Below are 23,021 nucleotides of genomic sequence, written 5' to 3'. Positions count from 1 at the left end.
ATCTTTCCCAACATCAGGGTCTTTTCCAGGGAGTCTTCTCTTCTCATGAGGTGGCCAAAGTACTGGAGCCTCAGCTTCAGGATCTGTCCTTCCAGTGAGCACTCAGGGCTGATTTCCTTAAGAATGGATACGTTTGATCTTCTTGCAGTCCATGGGACTCTCAAGAGTCTCCTCCAGCACCATAATTCAAAAGCATCAATTCTTCAGCGACCAGCCTTCTTTATGGTCCAGTTCTCACTTCCATACATCACTACTGGGAAAACTGCATCCAATCATGGAGGTGGAGCATAGCCGGCATGCCTAGTAGCCATTGATAACTTTCTCCTCCATGAATTTGTCCAACCTCTTTTAAAGCCACCCAGGGTGGTGGCCACCACTCTTCCTTTTATCTTCCAACATTCAGCTTCGCTGGACATTCATGAGTTCCAGTGCTATGAGACACGGAGAAAAACTGTTTCCCATCCACTTTCTCCATGCCATGCATCTTTCTACAAACTTCCAACATGTCATGTCTTGCTCACCTTTTCTCTAAACTATAAACACTGCAAGCTTTCCTCAAAGGAGAAAGACCTTGAAAGTAGAGCTCTGGTTTCTGCAATTTGTAGAGGGATATGGAGAATATTCGGACATGAGTGGCGCTGTGGGTTAAACCACAGAGCTTAGGACTTGCCGATCAGAATGTCGGCTGTTTGAATCCCCGCGACGGGGTGAGCTCCCGTTGCTCGGTCCCTGCTCCTGCCAACCTAGCAGTTTGAAAGCATAAAGTGCAAGTAGATAAGTAGGTACCGCTCTGGCAGGAAGGTAAACGGTGTTTCCGTGCGCTGCTCTGGTTCACCAGAAGCAGCTTAGTCATGCTGGCCACATGACCCGGAAGCTGTACGCCGGCTCCCTTGGCCAATAAAGCGAGATGAGTGCCGCAACCCCAGAGTCGGTCACGACTGGACCTAATGGTCAGGGGTCCCTTTACCTTTACCTTTATGGAGAATATTGGACCGGTGGAGGGGAGGTGCTTATTGTAGCCCTGCAAGTTCCATCAAGCCAGTGGGTACCATGCCTTTCTCCAAAATGTCCAGATTCAAGGTGCATTCTGGGAGAACTGCTAACAATGGTGACTGCTGCAGACCACATTGCCAGTCAACCTTAGCTCAGGTCATGTGGGCATGATCCCTTGCGAAAATCCCCTTAGCTACTATCTGTCAAAGGCTATGGGGACAACAATGTGATTTAAACAAGGCGTAGGATGTCAGGATTCAAAACTTGTTGATAAGACTCGTAAAATCCACCACCATAATTCAAGCACTGACCTGGCCTGGGGAGATAACCTCAGTCTTGATTGGGTCCTAAGTGAATAGAATCAAACTTGCTGATAAATTCTTACCCAGCAATTTCATGCCAACATATTTCCCTTTGAAGTTCTTTTGTTGGGGAATGATGACTGCAAGGCTACCAGCCTTGCACAAAGGGACTTCAAAGGGGAAGACCAAACCAAGTCCCTTTGAAGTATTTTTGAAAACTAGATTGCATACACTGTCACATGCAGTGGCATATCAAAGCACAGTTCAGTGGTTTTCAGAGTTGCAGATGAACATGGCTTGGCCCCAAGTGGCTGACGATCACTAGAAGATGACCACTTAACCTCCAGCCAGCCTCTAAGAAGGGGAGAATCTGTATCCCATTTTGAGTGGGACACGAAATATTATACATGAAAGAATGGGCAGTGCAAAGTCTGAAACTCTGGAGAACCCCTGCTGGTCAGTGTCGACATTACTGATCTGGTGGACCAAGCTTCTGACTCAGTATAAGGAAGCCTCCTATGATAGGAGAAGGACTGTAGCTCAATGGTACAGCATCAGTTTTGCATGCAGAAGGTTCTGGGTTCAATCCTTGGGATCTCCAGGTAAAGCAGTCACTATAAATATTGAGCTAAATGAACAAATGGTCTGACTCAGTATAAAGCAGCTTCCATCTCCATAGTGCTTTTAATCAAACTCTTTCCTTGAGCTTTTATGCTTCACAGAAGTCAAATTTATTAACATGCAATCATAGTTATTATTTAGAATACACCCTGCATTATAGCTCTTAGGTAGGGTTGCCATACGTGAAGAATTTCCTGGACATATCCAAAATACTGCAGTCAGCAGCAGTGTCAGGAAATATGTGGTGGTCTTGTAAGATTGTAAAAGCCTTCTGGGAAATGATTTATAACAAATTGAAAAAAATGCCTAAAACAACTTTTTTGGGCTCAACAACTTTGCCGTCTGAATTTTCACTGTTTGAAATACGGCAATCATCTTAAAGCAGCACCGGGCACCTTCGTTGCATATCTTTAGGCACCAAGTAGAAACATTCCTCTTTTCCCAGGCCTTTGGCTAATTAAACTGGGGGGTATTGTTTTTGTTTGTTATTATATTGTAATTTTTGCATATTTATATTGTAGACCACCCTGTAATCCTTGGATGAAGGGCGATATTTATATATTTAATTAATAATAATACTGCATTAGATATCAAATTCTCATGTAATTACCAATTCCTTTATTTTTCTTCCTCTATTCCTTTCTCAAATCCTGCCTGTGATTTCTTTTTGTTTATAATACTTTGCAAAATATTCCATTAAAGGCTTCCATTCTTCTATACAAAGTTCATCATTTTGTTTTTGTTTTTTTAAATAATATTTATTAATTTTTCAACAGTTTAAACACAACACTACAGAAAACAAAAACAAAAACCAATACAACAATACAATACAATACAAAAAAACACTACAAAACACTAACACAAACAACTAACAAAACAAAACAAAAACCATTTAAAACACAATCCAATTTCAATATCTTATCTTTCATTCACTTATTTCCACGACCTCCTCACACCTCCCTTTTTGTATTCCACTTCTATTAATTGTTTCAGCAATTCCTTTCCATCTTCCTGTTTTCTATCCTATAATTATCTTAACACATTCTAACCTTATTTTTCCCTTTAATACTCTATTAATCTATCTATACTTAATTCCGTATAACATTTCTACTAAAGCCATATAACTTCATTCCAACATTTTTCTAACATTCATTAATTTTACAGTATTTCTGTAAATAGTCTTTAAACTTTTTCCAGTCTTCTTCCACCGATTCTTCTCCCTGGTCTCGGATTCTGCCAGTCATTTCCGCCATTTCCATATAGTTCATCAACTTCATCTGCCATTCTTCCCGGGTGGATAAATCTTGTTCAAATCAAAGTTCATCATTTTGATCTCTTAATATGCCTGTCAGCATTGCCATTTCTGCGTAGTCCATAACTTTAAAAAGCCATTCCTCCTCTGTGCACTCACCCCACTTCTCATTCCCCCCAGCAACTGGAATCCCAAAGCATACTGTCTCCAGCAGTGGAGGCAGAATATAGTTGTTGTGACAAGCAGCCATAGAAAGCCTTATCCTCGATGAATGTTCCTAACCCCTTTTATGGACATCCAAGTTGGTGACCATCACTGCCTCCTTCTGGAATGAGCTTTGTAGTTTAATCATGTGTTGCATGGTTAGCCCAAAAATGGAAGCAATAAGAAATTCCGACAAAAGAAGAATGGCAGACAAAATTAATGGACTACGCAGAATTGGATAAAATGACAGGAAGGATTCGAAACCAATGGGAACAGAGATTTACAGAAGATTGGAAGAAATATATGAACTATTTGAAGAGCAACTGTAACTAAGAAATTACACTAGAAGGATTACAAGAAGTTTTGTAAGGAGGAATATATGAAATATTGAAAAATAGAGAAAGAAGAGAGATTAGCTATTTAAAGGTAATAGTGAAAGTAAGAAGTGTATATTAAGTGATTAGATTGGAAAATGTTCAAATGTGATGGAAGTCCAAAAAAATTGTATAAGATGTAAAAGTATGTTTAATTATTTGAAAATGATATGTTAAAAAAACTAATAAAATTTATATAAAAATAATAATAACCATGTGTTGCATGAAGAAGTGCTTTGTCCCAAGTCTCCCAGCACTCAGCTTCATTAGATGGCCCTGACTTCTAGTGTGATGCGTGAGGGATTTCTTGAGCACAGGTGTAGTCTGAAACCAAACAGGGTATTTCCACAAGTTCATGTGTGGCCGCATGGTGTTCAATGTGACAATCGTTTTTCTTCTCCTAGCGATCCTCATAATCAGGCAGGTTAAATGCCAGGCTTAATTAAGCCTTACGTGTTGTGTAATCAGTTGACAGAAGGCATCTCCACTGGTAAAAGAGCATTATTCGGTGTCCTTCCAAGTCTTATAATGACAACATAAGGGGATGTCTGATCACATCAGTGTCTCCCAACCTTCCAAGTCAATGCTATCCCATTCCATTCCTAGATACATTACTGGCAAGGCAAGCAAGTCAACTCTGAGAATAGACTCAGAGATGCAATCCTCTATACACTTATCACAGAATGCTAGAGTTGGAAGAGTCCCCAAGGGTCGTCTCATGCAATCCCTTGCAATGCAGGTGTCACAGCTGAAGAAACCGTAACAGATGACCATCCAAACTCTGCTTGAAAACCCCAAACGAAGGAGAGTCTACCACTTTGGGAGGTAGTCCATTCCACAGTCAAACAACTCTTACTGTCAGAAAGTTCTTCCCAGTCAGAATCTCTTTTCTTGTAATTTTGGATCCCTTTGTTTGGGTCCTCCCCTCTATAGCAGCGGAGGATAAGTTTGCTCCATCTTCCATGTGTCAGCCTTTCAGATATGTGAAGATGACACTCATGGAGGAGTTGTTCCAGAAGGAGGCAGTGATGGCCACCAGCTTGGGTGTTGGAGGAGAAGTCTTTCAGTAGGTAACTAGCAACGATGGCTCTGTTCTGCTTCCACAGTTGGAGGCAGCAATGCTTCTGAATACCAGTTGCTGGAGACCAGCGGAGGGGAGAGGGCTCTTGTTCTTGAATCCTGCATCAGTTCAGCCGGCCCTGGAGGCGGGGACTCCTGTGCAGCCTGGGATTCCTCCGGTTCAGCCTCTGAATTGGATTCCCAGGCCATCACAGCTTTAAAGGTCAACACCAACGTTTTGAATTGTGCTCAGAAACGTACTATGTTCTTATGCTATTGAACTACAGCTCCAATTATCTCTTATTCTTAGCCCTTTAGGCAGGGGTTGATGGGGCTTGGAGCTCAACAACACCTGAAGGGCACCACGTTGACTCTCCCTGGCCATGGGAGTTGAGGTATGACATGGACCCAACAGGCCAGGTGGGTCATATTTGCCAAATGGGCTGGAGGTTCCTGTGTAGCAGGACTGATGGGATTCAGGGCCTGGAAAGGTGTGGCCTGCAGAGAATCTTGAGGGCCTGTCAGAGACCTGGAGGGTCACAGTTGTCCCCTAGACCTCAGGTTGCCCACCTCTGCTCTAGACAAATGGCACTTGTCTTCTGGCTTCATTTCCTCAGAGAATATGGTACCTTCCTGTCTCAATCTTCTCTATCTGCTTGCACTTGCAGTGCCCTTGATCTGTTCCACACCACAGACAGCATTTTGCTGAGCCAGCTTCCTGCCTTAGATTCCCATTTCCACCTTTTGCTATCCCCTAATGACGGAACTCCCCCCTGTAAACTGTGTATTTGGCAGGCTTTTCAGACCGCTAGCACTTGCTTCCTTAAACTTGCAAGGAGAAGTATCTGACGGCGACCAGACATCCTCCCTGTGGTTTCTGGATCGCCTGGATCCCACAGGAGTCTTTAGGCTGATCTGTTTGGAGGAGAAGATTTCAACTCACTCTCTAAACACACTCAGTACCAAAAACCCATCTTAGATTACAGCCCTGCAATCATTAGTTTGCCTGTGGAACAGCGGGGCGCTTCCAGCTGCAAAGGATTAAAACAAGCAGCGCATGTATTTTTTTTAAAAGGGAAACAAATTAATGCAACGGATGATCCCTAGCATTTTTCAAGTTAATATTTTAAAATATCATGATTTGCTTCGAGGGAATTATTCTAGCTGCGCGCTCCGATGGAGCAAGCTGATGAGCCCCCAAACATTCTCAATGCCGTATTCTCCACTACCGCCGGTAAACATTGTGGCAGAAATCAGCCTTCGTCAACCTGGCGTTCATCTAGATGTTTTGGACTACAACTCCCATCAGCACAGACTATGGGCCATGCTGGCTGGGGCTGATGGGAGTTGTAGTCCAAAACGTCTAGATGAATGCCAAGTTGGTGAAGGCTGTCAACAAAGAAATGTATTTTGCTGCCTATCAAATTCAGACTTGCCACCGCCATGTTTGTACATCCTGCACCAGCAGCTGGTATCAGGCTAGAGCAGTGGAGCTGCCACCTTCAGACCCTCTAAGTGTCCCTATTTTCCAGGGACGTCCCTGATTTAGGGAAGCCATCCCAGTTTCTGATTTGATCCTGGAATGTCCCATTTTTCCTTAGGACGTCCCTATTTTCATCGGAGAAATGTTGGAGGGTATGGAGTTATCCGACTTCCCGAGCCGTCTGAAGGCAATCCTGTATAGGGAAGGGTTTTTTTAAATGTTTAATGCTTTATTGCGCTTTTATATATGTTGGAAGCTGCCCAGAGTGGCTTGGGCAAACCAATAAGACGTAGGGGTATAAATAGTAAAATTATCATTTTGGAATGGGATGTCCCTATTTTCATCAGAGAAATGTTGGAGGGTATGCACCTTGCCGTTTCCTTTCTCAATGTGAAGACAGAAGGCTGTAGAAGTGTATAGAATTATACATGCTTTGGAAAAAGTGTGTACAGAAAAGATTTTCTCCCTCTCTAACATAACAGCTTCGGTCCAGTATACCTGAAGGTGCATCTCCTTCCCCATCGCTTGGACACTGAGGTCCTCCTCTGAGGGTCTTCTGCTGGTTTCCTCACTCTGAAAAATGAGGTTACAGGTTACCTTCTTGGTAGTGGCACCCTCCCTGTGAAACACCCTCCCTTCAGATGTCAAGGAAATAAACTTTCTATCTGACTTTTAGAAAACATCTGAAGGCAGCCCTGTATCAGAGAGTTTTTAATGTTTCAAAAATGTTTGATGTTTTAGTATGTTCTGATATATGCTGTGAGCTGTCCATAGTGGCTGGGGAAACCCAGCCAGATGGGCGGGGTATAAATGATAAAATTATTATATTATTATAATAATGTATTTTAACTGTTTTTAATTCTGAATTTTTCAATTGTTGTAACTCACCTTCGGACCTGCTGGTGAAGGGTGGGTAATAAATGATGATGATGATGATGATGATGATGATGATGATGATGATAGATTAGCCAGCTCTCATCACCTCTCTCTGTTACCCTTCAGGCGCCTGTTCTGTGTTGTACGTAGTCTCACTAGCAAGCTGAGGGAAAGCCTGCTAGCATTTCCAGGATGCTTTCCACATTTTTACGGACTGCACCTTTCAAAGGAGCTACTGCTTTGAGTGGAATTTGGCAAGGACCCTGATTCTATCAGCCGGGGCCCTTCATCTGCCAAACCGTCATGGACGGCTCCTGGAAATATAATAACACGTTGCAGATATTAGCACAGTGACTTGGTCTCGTGATAGCGATTAATGAGCACTTCATTACGGTTTGTATGCCTTTCCCCGATGCTGGCAGGAGACCACTTCCTCAAATTGCTCATTCAGCGCCATGCACATTTCGCATAAAAGCCTCTGTCTTGGTGATGCCTCCGTCAAGGCCAATCTGGGCTTTGCTGGTGATTTGCAATCACTCCATGGGAGAACAGCTGTACCTTTTGTCTGCGTTGTCGGAAGACATCTAGGCGGCTTGTACAACTCTGTTTAGCTGTCAGCGCAGATTTCCCAGGGTCTGGAGCCGCTGAGGGTCCTTCGTTCCTTCTAATACTAGTGTCAGGTGGCGAGTGCTGATAGAAATGGAGCCCAAATGAAATCACTGAGAAAGAAGGGTCAGGAATCAGCATCCCTGGAAGAACCCAATCTTCTTCTTTTTTTGCAGAAGTTCAATTCAAAATCCTCCCCGCAACAATTTCTTTTTTTAAATTATTATTATTAAATTTTTATTGATTTTAATATATAAATTATAAAATGTACCACAAAACTTATCACTTATACAATCTTTTTAGACTTCCATCAGCACCTCTGATGATCCACTGTTTTAACCACTTCTTATGCATTTCTTAACTTTATACTGCCTTTACATCTCTTAACAAATTATCCTTCCCCTTCTCCATTTTTGCAATACTTCCAATAATACTCCTCACAAAACTTCTTGCAAACCTACAAACGTCGTCTGATCTTCACAAATACTTTTCAAATAGTCCGTAAATTTACTCCAGTCTTCTGTGAATTTCTGGTCCTGCCGGTTTCGAATCCTTCCTGTTAGTTTATCTATTTCTGCATAGTCCATTAACTTCATCCTCCATTCTTCAATCGATGGTAATTCTTCTTGCTTCCATTTTTGGGCCAGTAATATTCTTGCTTCCCCGCAACAAATTCTTAGCCCTGATTGTGGGTTTCTGACAGGCATCTGGTCAGCCACTGTGAGAACAGGATTCTAGACCAGACGGACCATTGGCCTGACCCTTTTCTTATATTCTTAGGTTTTCATCTCGGTGGAACTCAAAGTGGAACAGCAAAATCATTCTGATCCACCTGAACTTTGGGGTCCAGCTGCTTTGGGGGTCATTTTCCAGGGAAGACAGTGCACTGCCTGCTGAACAGGCTGAAGTCAGGTTGACTAGAGTTGTAACCAGGGCTGGCTCTATAATGAGACAGACTGGGACTTCCGGAGGCGGCGCGAAACGGCAATGGCGGTCCTCTTCAGCTGCTGAAGAGGGGCTCCGCGGAAAAGGGTCGTGCGCTGTGGCACAGCGACGACCCATTCAGAAAAACCACGGGTAGAGTGAGCCCGTGGCCGTGGGGTTCGGCGGGCACCAGGAGCGACCTCGGAAACGAAGAAGGGACCCCGTAAGGGGCTCCGGAACGTGGAGGGGGTAGCGGTGCTGTGAATCCATCGCTCTTTCCGCGGAAGTGAAGCCGCGCGGCTGCTGCTGATGAGCGCTGACCTTTCTTCTTTGAACATTTGATTTGAAACAACATACTCGTGAGTAAGAAATCTGAGAATTTATTGGAACTTAAATTTGTGAATTTCGGCTGAAAGCGGGAGACGCTAAAAAGGAAGTCAGTCTTCCGGCTCTGTTTAAAGTATTGAGCAAAGACTTATTAAAGCGGAAGCGTTGAAAGGAGTTCAAAAGAAGTTGGAATATACCCTGCAAATTCGGATTTGACTGTTTAAAAGTTAAAGAAAAGTTAAAAACTGTATTATAAGCGGACAGAGACTGTGATTTCTCTCTCTACCCTTTGTGGATTACAAAGTTACGAAACCCAGCTCTTGGGCTGTCTGGATATAAAGTAACATCAGACTGCGGTAACTGTATACAAAAACATAAAGGCACATCGGGCTACTTTGTAAGTTATAAAAAAGGAACTGTTGTATGCACCTTTGTAAAGAACTTTTACTCTCTGCAGTTAAAAAGTGAACTTAGAGGTTTCCCCCCCTGTTTTGGACTTTGACTAACTTTTTCTTTGGGAACTTAATGGTGGAAATTTTTCATCCTTCTCCTTAATTTCTGGGGAGCTCCCCCTGCTGGATTGTGGAATTATTAATCTCTGAGAACTGCTGGTTGTTTTGGAACTTCTATGTCTGGATGTTTACCTTTTGGATTGCCTTTCCCATGGGATTTACAATTTGACCTTGACACTCGGACAGCTGTGGAATGAGTGGTGCAGCAAAAACAAGGGCTGCCAAGAAAGCAAAACAAACTGAACTGTTGCAATCAACTTTGCCTGTGTAGCCACGTAGATCATCTGTTCCAATTGTGACAGGTCTGCAAGAAGGACAACCCAAACAGCCAGATTTTGGGGATATGGCTGCAGGAGGGCTAGACCCTGTCTCTAAAGAAATATTGGACCAGCTGGCAGCACTAAATAAGAAAGCTGATGAACAAGCGTCTAAATTTGATGAACAAGCGGCTAAATTTGACCAGGTGACAGCTACAATTAATAGACTGACAGACCAAGTCGCTCAAAATACACAGGCAATAGGTAATATTGAAAAGACTACAACAGAAAATCGAAAACTAGCCGAGGAAGCAAATACAAAAGCAGACCAAAATAAAAAGAGGATAGAGGAATTAAGAGCGGAAGTAAGACCACTGAGCAGACAGGTTACTGAACAGCAAGCGTACCTGTCCATGGCGGAACTGAAAAACAGGGAAAGCAATCTCAGGCTTAGAAATATCCCAGAACTAGAAAAAGAAGATCTGATTGGCTTTTTGACAACAGAAATATCCAAGTTCTGGGGCCTGGCAGAAGAGAAGGACTTTAAAATTGTCACCGCCTTTAGATTGGGAAGAGTAGCCAAGAAAGATAAACCAAGAGACTGCTTGATCATTTTGAGATCTAAGCAAGAAAAAGATAATATACTCGGCCTGCATTTTAAAAATTCATTGGTGATTCAGGGAAAGAGAGCAGAAATCTTCAGAGATATACCAAAACAGTTGTTGGACTTAAGAACTACATATAAAGACCTGGCAAGTTTACTGAGAAACAACACAATCCCTTACAGGTGGGAATTTCCTCAAGGACTATCTTTTACTTTGAAAGGGAAGAAGGTAAGAATTAGATCAGCAGAGGAGCAAGAAAAGTTCCTAAACGATCACGGGGAGGACCTTCGAAAGGAATAGCAGGTACTTGGCCACCTCCTACGCCTGGTGCAAAACCAGATCCACTTCCAGGCATAGACGACAAGGGAGACAACCCTATTGGTTGACAAATTGGTCCAGGATGTCTCTGCAGCTTTTTAGTTGGAACATTCATGGCGCAAATTCCCCCGAAAAAAGGAAAAGGATTTTTCATATATTGAGGAAGGAACAATTAGACGTCATTTGCCTTCAAGAAACACATGTGACTAGGCTCCACAGGAGAGTGTTAATCAACAAGAGACTAGGCCAAGAATTTATTTCATCAGACAAGGTTAAAAAAAGAGGAGTAGTGATATATGCAAAGGAGAGCCTAGCACCAAAGTTTGTGTTTAAAGATGAACAAGGAAGAATTTTGGCGATCGAAATACAATCACAAGGAGAAAAATTTTTGATAGTAGGAATCTACGCACCAAACGAGGGGAAATCGGAATTTTATAAGAAGCTGCATGAGATAATGCTGGACCATATTGACTATACTAACATCATTCTGATGGGAGATATGAATGGGGTCGTCTCCACATACATGGATAAGTCACAAAATCAAAACTTGACTAAAGATGGCAGACTACCAAAGACTTTCTTTGAACTTACAGACAATATGGACTTGATTGATATCTGGAGGACAAAGAACCCTCTAGGTAAAGAGGGAACATTCTTTTCTGAGGCCCACCTATCCTGGACAAGAATCGACCAAATCTGGATGTCTAGAGGACTGGCACCTAAGACTAAAAAAATAGAGATCTGCCTCAAAACCTGCTCCGACCATAACGCTCTGAAAATAGACTTGAGACTTACACCAGCTGGATCCTTCAGATGGAGAATGAATGACTCTTTGTTTAGAGATCAGGAGATTGTGAAGAAGGCCCAAAAAACGTTGAAAGATTACTTTGAAATAAATTTGAATACTTCGGTGGAAAAGAAAATAATCTGGGACACGAGTAAAGCTGTTATGAGAGGGTTCCTGATACAACAGAATACTATTAAGAAAAAACTCTGGAATGGTAAAAAGGACAAGATTTTGGAGAAGATAAGAGATGGAGAGAAAAAGTTGAGACTAAATCCAAAATCAAAAGAAGTTTTAAGAGAAATAAAATTCCATCAAGCACAATATGTGAAATTGATAAATCAAGAAGTTGAATGGAAAATTAAACAGATGAAACAAAGATCATTCGAATCGGCAAATAAATGTGGGAAGCTGCTGGCATGGCAGCTAAAAAAGAGACAAAAATTGAACTTTGTTACCAATCTGGAGGTTGAAGGAGAATGTATTCAGAAACCAGAAGAAATTAGAAAGTGTTTCCAGAGATATTTTAAAAAATTGTTTACTCAAGGACCCCAAGTAGAGACCGAGATAAACAAATTTTTAAAAAGCCACGGCCTGCAAAAACTAACACAAGATAAACAAACAGCCCTGAATTACAAAATAACACAACAGGAAATTGAAAGTGCCATTCAGAATATGCAATTAGGCAAATCCCCAGGCCCAGATGGACTTACCTCCAAATATTATAAGACATTGAAGGAATATTTGGCCCAGCCACTAATGGAGGTATGTAACCAAATTATGGAAGGGAAGGGGGCACCAGAATCGTGGAAAGAGGCATTCATCACTTTGATACCAAAATTGGAATCTGAAAAGACTCAACTTAAGAACTACCGTCCCATCTCACTCCTAAACGTGGATTACAAAATCTTTGCTGATATTTTGGCAAATAGACTGCAAAAAGTTTTAAATGAAGTAATTCATAAGGACCAAGCAGGCTTTCTCCCTGGTAGGCATTTGTCTGACAACACCAGGAATATTGTTGATGTTTTGGAGTTACTACAGACAAATTTGAACACGAAAGCAGTTTTGATTTTCATAGACGCTGAGAAGGCCTTTGATAATATATCTTGGAAATTTATGAAGAAAAACTTGGAAGGGATGGGAGTGGGAAGGGCGTTTCAAAATGGTATTGAAGTAATCTATTCAGAACAAAAAGCTAAATTGATAGTAAACAATGTGGTGACAGAGGAGCTCAAAATTGAAAAAGGGACACGACAGGGGTGCCCCTTATCACCCTTGTTATTTATTTCTGTCCTGGAGGTGTTGCTGAACTTGATTAGGAAGGATCAGCGGGTGGAAGGAATACAGGTCGGAGGAAAACAATATAAACTGAAGGCTTTTGCAGATGATTTGGTTTTGACATTACAGGAGCCAGAACCTAGTACAAAAAGAGCTTTAGAACTAATCTCTGAGTTTGGTCGGGTGGCGGGATTCAAGTTGAACAAACAAAAAACTAAGGTCTTGGCAAAAAACTTGACACCTTCAGAAATAGATGGGTTCCAGAAGGAAACAGAATTAAATGTGGTTACAAAAGTGAAATACCTGGGGGTTAATTTGACTGGGAAAAATTTGAATTTGTTCAAAGATAATTATGAAAAATGTTGGTCTGAAATTAAAAAGGACTTAGAAATTTGGTCAAGATTGAAACTTTCCTTGTTGGGAAGAATTGCAGCAGTTAAGATGAATGTATTGCCAAGAATGTTGTTTCTGTTTCAAACCCTTCAGATCGTGGACAGAGTGGAGTGTTTTGGAAAGTGGCAGAGGGACATTATGAAGTTTGTCTGGCAGGGCAAAAAGCCCCGAATAAAATTTAAAATACTAACAGACGCAAAGGAAAGAGGGGGATTTGCCCTGCCGGACCTAAGGTTGTACTATGAAGCTGCATCCTTCTGCTGGATGAAGGATTGGTTTTTGTTAGAAAACACTGATGTCCTAGATCTTGAAGGGTTTAACAATGCTTTTGGGTGGCATGCATATTTGTGGTACGACAAGGTAAAGATTCACAAATTGTTCAAAAACCATATTGTCAGGAAAGCTTTATTCATTGTCTGGACTAAATATAAGGACTTACTTGAAAATAAGACCCCGAGGTGGTTATCACCGACGGAGGCTAAGGCCAGAAAACTACTTAACATGGAGAGTGGCTGGGTAAAATACTGTGAGATAATAGAAAGAGTTGGTGATACTTGGAGGTTGCAGAGTTTTGAAAAATTGAAAGGAAAGGTGCGAGACTGCTTTCACTATGCCCAAATTCTAGAGATCTTTAAAAAGGATAAAAAAATTGGTTTCCAGGTGGAAAAATCAAAATTAGAGTCAGAACTACTTGAACCTAAGACGAAAGTGCTTTCAAGAATGTATAACTTGCTGCTTAAATGGAACACTCAAGATGAGACAGTTAAATCAGCCATGATAAAATGGGCACAAGACATTGGGTACAACATTATGTTTGAAGACTGGGAAAGGTTATGGACCACCGGTATGAAATTTACGGCATGTAGTGCCTTAAAAGAAAACATTATGAAAATGATGTACAGGTGGTACATGACCCCAGTCAAACTCGCAAAGATATACCATTTGTCTGATAATAAATGTTGGAAATGTAAGGAGGCTGAAGGAACATTCTTCCACCTCTGGTGGACATGCCCGAGGGTGAAGGCCTTTTGGGAAATGATTTATAACGAGTTGAAAAAGGTATTTAAGTATACCTTCCATAAGAAACCAGAGGCCTTCCTCCTGGGCATTGTGGGCCAGAGAGTGTTAAAGAAGGATAGAACTTTCTTTTTATATGCAACTACAGCAGCAAGAATCCTCATAGCCAAATATTGGAAGGCACAAGAGCTACCCACGCTGGAAGAGTGGCATACGCAACTGATGGACTACATGGAACTAGCCGAAATGACTGGCAGAATCCGAGACCTGGGAGAAGAGGCAGTGGAAGAGGATTGGAAAAAATTTAAGGACTATCTACAAAAACATTACAAGTTATATGAATGTTGAGAATTTGCTAAGTTTTGGGAAAAACATGCTTCAGTATTGAGATCTGAAAATGATGGAAATTAAGTTATGACTGTGAAAAGTTTAAATTTTAGAGTATATAATTAGATGAAAGTACAAAAACACATGAAACAAGGTATCAATTTGCTGTTTATTTTTTATTGTAAAGAAAGCAGGGGATGGAAGATGTGGGGAAGTCCAGTTAATTATGAAAAAAGATTCGGAAAAGTGAATTTTCTTTTATTTAATTTCTTCTTTCTTTTTGTAAAATCGCTTTTGTTGTGTTATTGACGATGTATTCTGACCTTGGAAAAAAAGCAATAAAAAATATTATTAAAAAAAATATAATGAGACAGACTGAGGCAGCTGCCTCAAGCGGTCGATGCTGAGGTGGAGGGAGTGGCCAAAGCCACGAGTGCCGTGTGACCTGCCTTGTACCCTGTGCTAGCCCTTAAGTGCAGTGGAAGACATGGGCATAGCCGGGGGGGCAGGGGGGCAGTTGCCCCCCTCCAGATCAAGTAAATCAATAGAAATACTTAACTAACTGAATTATTATTATTATTATTATTATTATTATTATTATTATTATTATTATTATTTTATTCTTTATACCCCTCCCATCTGGCTGGGTTTTTCCCAGCCACTCTGGGCAGCTACCAACAGAACACCAAAAACAGAATAAAACTTCAAACATTAAAAACTTCCCTAAATAGGGCTGCCTTCAGATGTCTTCTAAAAGTCAAATACAGTGGTACCTTGGGTTAAGTACTTAATTCATTCTGGAGGTCTGTTCTTAACCTGAAACTGTTCTTAACCTGAAGCACCACTTTAGCTAATGGGGTCTCCCACTGCCACCGCGCCCCCGGAGCACGATTTCTGTTCTCATCCAGAAGCAAAGTTCTTAACCCGAGGTACTATTTCTGGGTTAGCAGAGTCTGTAACCTGAAGCATATGTAACCCGAAGCGTATGTAACCTGAAGTGTATGTAACCCGAGGTACCACTGTAGTTGTTTATTTCCTTGACATCTGATGGGAGGACGTTCCACAGGGCGGGTGCCACTACCGAAAGGCCCTCTGCCTGGTTCCCTGTAACTTGGCTTCTCACAGCGAGGGAACTGCCAGAAGGCCCTCAGAGCTGGACCTCAGTGTCTGGGCTGAACGATGGGGGTGGAGACACTCCTTCAGGTATACTGGACCGAGGCCATTTAGGGTTTTAAAGGCCAGCACCAACACTTTGAGTTGTGCTTGGAAACGTACTGGGAGCCAATGTAGGTCTGACCAATCACATCAGTTCTGCTCCCCCCAAAAGTCCTGCATCCCCCTAACCAAATTCCTGGCTATACCCATAAAGTCACTATATTTTCACCAGTCCAAATGGCTTCTATATATGCCTCAGAGGAGGGCACCATCTTGTCCTTTGCCTCAGGCAGCAACATGTCTTGAGCCAGCCCTGGATTTAACATTGGTACCAAGCTAACTTTGGCACTGAGACCCTGCCAGCTGCCAGCTCCTGATGCCAATCTGTCTGAATGGATTAAGCGTCTGCTTCCAGATGCTAAAGGATCTCATCCCAGGTGTGCCACCGCCACACCTGTTTGCGTTCCGGCAGAGATCCTCCACCTGCCTCTGTACAAACCAGGGCTTCCCATAATAATTATTCCAGCTGGGAAGAGTTTGCTTGATCTGGTTTTGGGGTTTTTTAACAAACAAACACAGGTCCTTTCTATTCTCCAGCTGTTTTTCCCCAGAATATATTTTAGCCATTGTTACCAGAAAAGATGTAGGAGGAGGCAGGAGGGAATAGAAGCAAAGCAGAGAGCATGATAGGAAAAGCAAGCATTTAATTTCAGGATGTTCTTATCATGTTTGTTTACCTGTGTTTTTTTTCTCCCAGTGGCAAAACATTTCCTCCCCCCCCCCTTTTTTAAACAAAAATTGTTGCTCGAAAATATAAAATAGCTAGCAAATCTTCCTCGAAGCTTTAATCACCTCCCCGAGTCCCTGCTTATGTGTTCTATAAATGGGAACAAAGGACGCAAGGGAAACTAGGAACATTTCCCTTTGATTGCCTTTTGATTCAGGCAGGTAGGGGAGCGGCGCAGAGAAGCCCCCGCCACTGCCTCGAATGAGGATCCCATTTAGCTGGATAATTCCTGCCTCTGGTTTTCCTTTGGCAATGGGGAGATAAGAGCTGGCACTCCCCCCTTCCCGAGCAGCGATTTAAAAGCGAATCTGGAGCAGGGGATGAAGAGGAAGGTAAACATGGTGCTGAGGGGCGTTCTGCGCCAGGAAAACAAAACAAATTGGAATGGGACGGCTCTTCTATTTATTTATTTATTTTGCCCAAATTAGCCTGCCATGTTTACTGTTTTGCAAAATCTGTTTTGCTCTTTTTGCTAGCTGCTGCGGGGGGAGCCTGTACTGGACTGGTGAGCAGGAAGCAACTTGGGACTTTAGCCGCAATTCCTGCACCGCTTAGCTATGATTCCTGCATTTCAGGGGGGTTGGGCTGGATGACCCCTTGCATCCCTTCCAACTCTGTAGTTCTGGTTTGTAGTTGATTTCCCAGAGCTACTGACTCCTCATTGAAAACTGCAGGTTAAGGCAGCTCTCAAAGAGGATTAGGCAAATGCATGGAGAAGGCTAGCAATGGCTTCTAGCCGTGAAGGACAATGGTTGCTATTCTACTTCCATTGTCGGAGGAATTATGAAAGCCATCCCAGCTCCTGATCCGATATTGGAATGTCCCTTTTTTCCCTGCCAGTGCTGCTATTGCTGAGCTCAAGGTGGGGGGATGAGCTGGCACTTGTCCCATGTAGCTGCGGCGAGGGAACATCCCATTGCCTCTCCATGGTCATTCTTGCCCCTCTCTAAAGTTGACTTATTGGTGTTTGGTTTTTTCTTTTTGTAAATCTACCATAGAATAGAACAGAACAGAACAGAATAGAATGTTGTTGTTGTTGTTTAGTGATTTAGTCGTGTCCAACTCTTCGTGACCCCATGGAACAGAGCATGCCAGGCACTCCTGTCTTCCACTGCCTCCCACAGTTTGGTCAAGTTCATGCTGGTAGGTTCGAGAACACTGTCCAACCACCTCATCCTCTGTCATCCCCTTCTCCTTGTGCCCTCCATCTTTCCCACCATCAGTTTCACGATCTGTCCTTCCAGTGAGCACTCAGAGCTGATTTCCTTCAGAATGGAGAGGTTTGATCTTCTTGCAGTCCCTGGGACTCTCAAGAGTCTCCTCCAGCACCATAATTCAAAAGCATCAAGTCTTCGTAGATCAGCCTTCTTTATGGTCCAGCTCTCACTTCCATACAGAATAGAATAGAATAGAATAGAATAGAATAGAATAGAATAGGGATTAAGGGGTTTTCTGAGTACAAGGGAAGGCGTGTATGCCATGTCCTGTTGATGTAGTGATGGTGGCACTTGCCCCTTCTTCTGATAGTAAATGCTCAGGGGTAGGGAGATGCTGACGACAAAAAACGCTGGGTTGAGGAGCGTCAACTGTAGGGGGAGAGAGAAAAGTCCTTATTTTAATCAGAGGAATGTTGGAGGGTCTGCATACCTCTGAATGCCAGTCGCTGAGAATCGCAGGTGGGGGAGAGTGCTGTGGCATCCATGTGGCTCCCCATGTGCCTCTGGTTGGCTACTGTGAGAACCGGATGCTGGGCTAGAAGGGACACTGGTCCAGTAGGGCTCTTTTGACCTTCTTTAACCTTGTAGCTTGGTTTGAGGGTGTGGGTCGGTGATACAAACCTTCTCCTTGCATAGGAGCAGGTTTCTGGTGTGCTCTCTTTGCCTCACTGACTGTTCCTTCAGGTCGTTTGGTGGTACGTACATATAATGGCCAAAGCACACAGAGAAAGATGGAAATGAGCAGATAACAGGGACAACACAGTCTCGACAGCTGAGTCGAATTGCCCATTGTCATCGCTTCCATTGTGTTTAATTTTGTTTGCATTTGTCCCGTTGCATTTTCCAGCTAGTCGTGTTGATTTTATCAACACCAGAAGAGCCTTTCTACTGGATCAGGCCAGTGGCCCATCTAATCCATAATCCTGTTCTCACAATCGCCAAGCAGATGCCTTAATGGAAAGCCCATGAGCAGGATAAGGGTGTAACAGGTCTTCGATTTTTTGGAAAAAAATAAATCCCCATCACATCAATTTGTTAGAGCCAAAATAGCCTCAAAAATCAAATTGGTGTACATGTCAGTCACATCCATGAAAATTTGCCTATTGCTAATTAAAATTGCCCCCCTGACCACAGCTGATCAATTAAATCTGGCTAAATAGATGAATCGAGACTTGAGTTGATTAATCTAGCAATCAATTTGATTAAAGAGCTTGCAATTCTCTTGTGGTACACAGCTGGAGCCTTTGGAATTAGGCAGTCTAAGTGTGTGTGTGTGTGTGTGTGTGAGAGAGAGAGAGAGAGAGAGAGAGAGAGAGAGAGAGAGAGAGAGAGAGAGAGTCCAAAATTCCTGAGCCATCGCAATCTCACTGTTGTAATGACACTGTTGTAATGACAGCTGGGACACATTTAGGGCAAGTTAACCATTGGTGTGTGACCTTGTGATCTCCCAGGATCTTGCACCTTTCAAATTCTGCTTCCTAAAGATAGCATCACTTGTTCTTACTCTCTCACACACATATCATACCCCAGGGTGGGTTATTAATCATCGGCATGAGGCTTGCTCACGGGGTGTGAAAAACTTCAGGTGGGATTTTCTGCTTGGGCAGTGATGCAGCAATGCATTCAATAACATTTTGCTGCCTTCCAAAGATATCCTTCGGAGAGCTGCCCAATGATAACTGTTTAAGCTGGTGCTTCCAGAACTGGAATGTTACCCCCAGACATCATCTAGTCCAGGCCAACCCCTGATGGTGCAAAAAAGGGAAAACAACCCACTGCTACATCACACCTGAGAGGTGGGCATCCCCAGATGGGTGGTGATTTGCACTCATTATGGTGCTGTCGGCAGTTACATGAGACATAAAAATGGTTCCTCTAACTTGGGTCTCCAGCTGTTTTCGGACTACCGTTCCCCATTATCCCTGAGCACTGGTCTTGCTAGCTAGGGATGATGGGAGTTGTAGTCCAAAAATAGCTGGAGACCCAAGTTTGGGAAACACTGGGCTAGGTGGACTGAGTGGTAGAGGGGCTTGGAGACCCACAAAGGATGTGGTAAGGAATACAGTGGTACCTCGGGTTACATGCGCTTCCAGTTACAGACTCCGCTAACCCAGAAATAGTACCTCGGGTTAAGAACTTTGCTTCAGGATGAGAACAGAAATTGTGCTCTGGCGGTGCGGCGGCAGCAGGAGGCCCCATTAGCTAAAGTGGTGCTTCAGGTTAAGAACAGTTTCAGGTTAAGAACGGACCTCCGGAACGAATTAAATACTTAACCCGAGGTACCACTGTACCAGACACTTCTAGGTCAGGTCAAAGGCAAAGAAAATCAGGACCGCAGACAGCTCCCAGTGGCTCTACTATCTCTGATGGGCCTTTGCTGCTCACTTTTCAGACCGAGGGAGCCGGTGTTTGTCCACAGACAACTTTCTGGGTCATGTGGACAGCATGACTAAACCTCTTCTGGTGCAACAGAACACCGTGACGGAAACCAGAGCGCACAGAAATGCCATTTACCTTCCTGCCACAGTGGTACTTATTTATCTACTTGCACTGGTGTGCTTTTGAACTGCTAGGTTGGCAGGAGCTGAGACAGAGCAACAGGAGCTCACCCCATTCATTGCAGGGGTTTGAACTGCCGACCTTCCAATCGGCAAGCGCAAGAGTTTCAGCTGTTTAGACTGCAGCGCCACCCGTGTCCCTTGTTAGCTATTTAAAGGCAGGTTACTCTCCAGCAAGCCCTCTCACCTGCAGAAAGGCCCACTCCACAAGCTTGCCATTGCAACCTATCTGACAGCGTAAGAATATCAGTTTATTTTATTTTTATCAGCTCATTGATTCTCATCAGTTTCCCGTCTAAATGCTTTTTTGAACTGAAAGATACGATTCCAGAGTTGCTGGTGGTTTTGCATTTAAGATCAAACCCAATTTAGATTGTGAAATATGATTCTCAATGTGTTTGTTATTTATTTGCTCAGCTCCCCTCCCCTCCCCCATCATCTTTTTGCCTTTCCCTCTTTCTCCTCCTCTCTGCTTTCCCAAATATCAAGATAATGTGGTTTTAATAGTATGATGCCTGTGCTGCCTTTTGACAGCTGCTTAATTCCGTTTTAAACTGTCCATTAAACTAGGCATGGCATTCTTTCTGCTTAATGTTCGATATTGCAAAAATCATCTTCCCTGTTGACTAAAACGTGTTTGGGAAAGCTTGTTTTGAGAATTGAGCGGCTGATCCTCCCAACCTGCAGGGAGGAACCGTGTCAGCTAGTGCCAGGTGTGGATTTATGAGACCCGAGTTCAAATCCCCTTTCCTGCTTATGCTGAAGACAGTTTTTGTCATAGTGTGACACTGAAGCTCACCCACTGTTTTTATTATTTTATTTATTGAACAGTATCCCACCTTCTTCTCCAGGGAGCTCAGGTGGCATGCATGGTTCTCCCCCACCTCAACTAACCCCCACAACAACCCTGAGAGGTAGGTTAGGGCTGGGAGGCAGCGACTGGCCCAAGGTCACCCAGTGAAGCCATGTGCCAGGGAAGTTGCCCTAATGACAACTGGGAAAAGCAGGAACCTGTGCAACCATGGCTGATTAGGTGAGAGACCCTGTACAGTGGTACCTCGGGTTACATACACTTCAGGTTACAGACTCCGCTAACCCAGAAATAGTACCTTGGGTTAATAACTTTGCTCCAGGATGAGAACAGAAATCGCACGGTGGCAGCAGGAGGCCCCATTAGCTAAAGTGGTGCTGCAGGTTAAGAACAGTTTCAGGTCAAGAACAGACCTCCAGAACAAATTAAGTACGTAACCAGAGGTACCACTGTACTATATCTTACATGGTTTTTCTGCCCAGAGACACTGGGAAGGAACCTCCTTGCCATATTCTGGATTGGATGAGCTGGTTGGCCAGGGAACAGGAGATTAACATGAACATCTCAAAGAGCTCAAATGAGGGCATATAATGTGTGTGGTAGAGGAAAGAGGGTATGGCTTTGATATTTTGGGGGTGGGGTTAAAATTGCTTGGCACTCTCCTTGGGAGGGCTGTGTCTTTGTTGTCCTAGTGTAACAGCTGGGGTAGGAGACCTCAGATTCGGGGAGGAGGGACCTAAAGTGACCTTCCAGTCCTCTTATTGGCTAATAATAATAATAGTAATAATAATAAATTTATTATTTATACCCCGTCCATCTGGCTGGGTTTCCCCAGCCAATCTGGGTGGCTTACAGCACATAAAAAATGACACTGAAAACTTCCCAACACAGGGCTGCCTTCAGATGTCTTCTAAAAGTCCGATAGTTGTTTATTTCTTTGACATCTGGTGGGAGGGCATTCCACAGGACAGGTGCCACTACCAAGAAGGCCGAGAAGTAGATTTAACCCCATTTGCAGCCACGTTGACAAGCCAGATAGGTGTGAATCAAAATGAAATAATGCCCACGATTGCATGAAACAAATATTTTCCAAAGCCTGTATTTGTAGCTAGATAAGGAATGCAGAGTAAGGACGCGGGTGGTGCTGTGGGTAAAACCTCAGCGCCTAGGACTTGCCAATCGCATGGTCGGCGGTTCGAATTCCCGCGGTGGGGTGCACTCCCGCCGTTCGGTCCCAGCGCCTGCCAACCTAGCAGTTCGAAAGCACCCCCAGGTTCAAGTAGATAAATAGGGACCGCTTACCAGCGGGAAGATAAACAGCGTTCTGTGTGCTGCTCTGGTGCCGGTTCGCCGGAGCAGCTTCATCACACTGGCCACGTGACCCGGAAGTGTCTGCGGACAGCGCTGGCTCCCGGCCTATAGAGTGAGATGGGCGCACAACCCTATAGTCTGGCAAGACTGGCCCGTATGGGCAGGGGTACATTTACCTTTACCTTTTAAGGAATGCAGAAACACCAATGTGAGCAAGAACCCAGGAGGTCTGATTGCAATTTACAATGTGCCACAACAAAAACAACCCAAATGTTCACATTGGATATGTAGACCTTGTTGGCTTCTTGCATAAGCCCATAAAAACCCATAAAAGGATTCTTCAGAGAGTTGATGCTAATAATCATAAGAGCAGAATGAGCCCCACTGGACCAGCCTAATGGCCCATCAATTCCATCATCCTGTTCTCACACTGTCTACCCAGATGCCCATGGGAAACCCACAAGCAGGACCTGAGCACAAGAGTACTGTCCTCTCTAGAAACGGGTACCCAGAAGCTGTTCTGCCTCCAGTCATGGAGCACAGCCATTGTGGTTAGTAGCCATGGGTAGCCCCCTCTCCCCCTTGAATTTTCAATCCATCCACATTGAGCGTCAGCATGGCATGGTGGTTAGACTAGCCCTGGGAGTCTAGGGCTGATATCTCCACT

Source organism: Podarcis bocagei (assembly GCF_964188305.1).
Source record: "Podarcis bocagei genome assembly, chromosome: 16".
Taxonomy (NCBI): domain Eukaryota; kingdom Metazoa; phylum Chordata; class Lepidosauria; order Squamata; family Lacertidae; genus Podarcis; species Podarcis bocagei.
Note: the sequence above shows the minus strand (reverse complement) of the source record.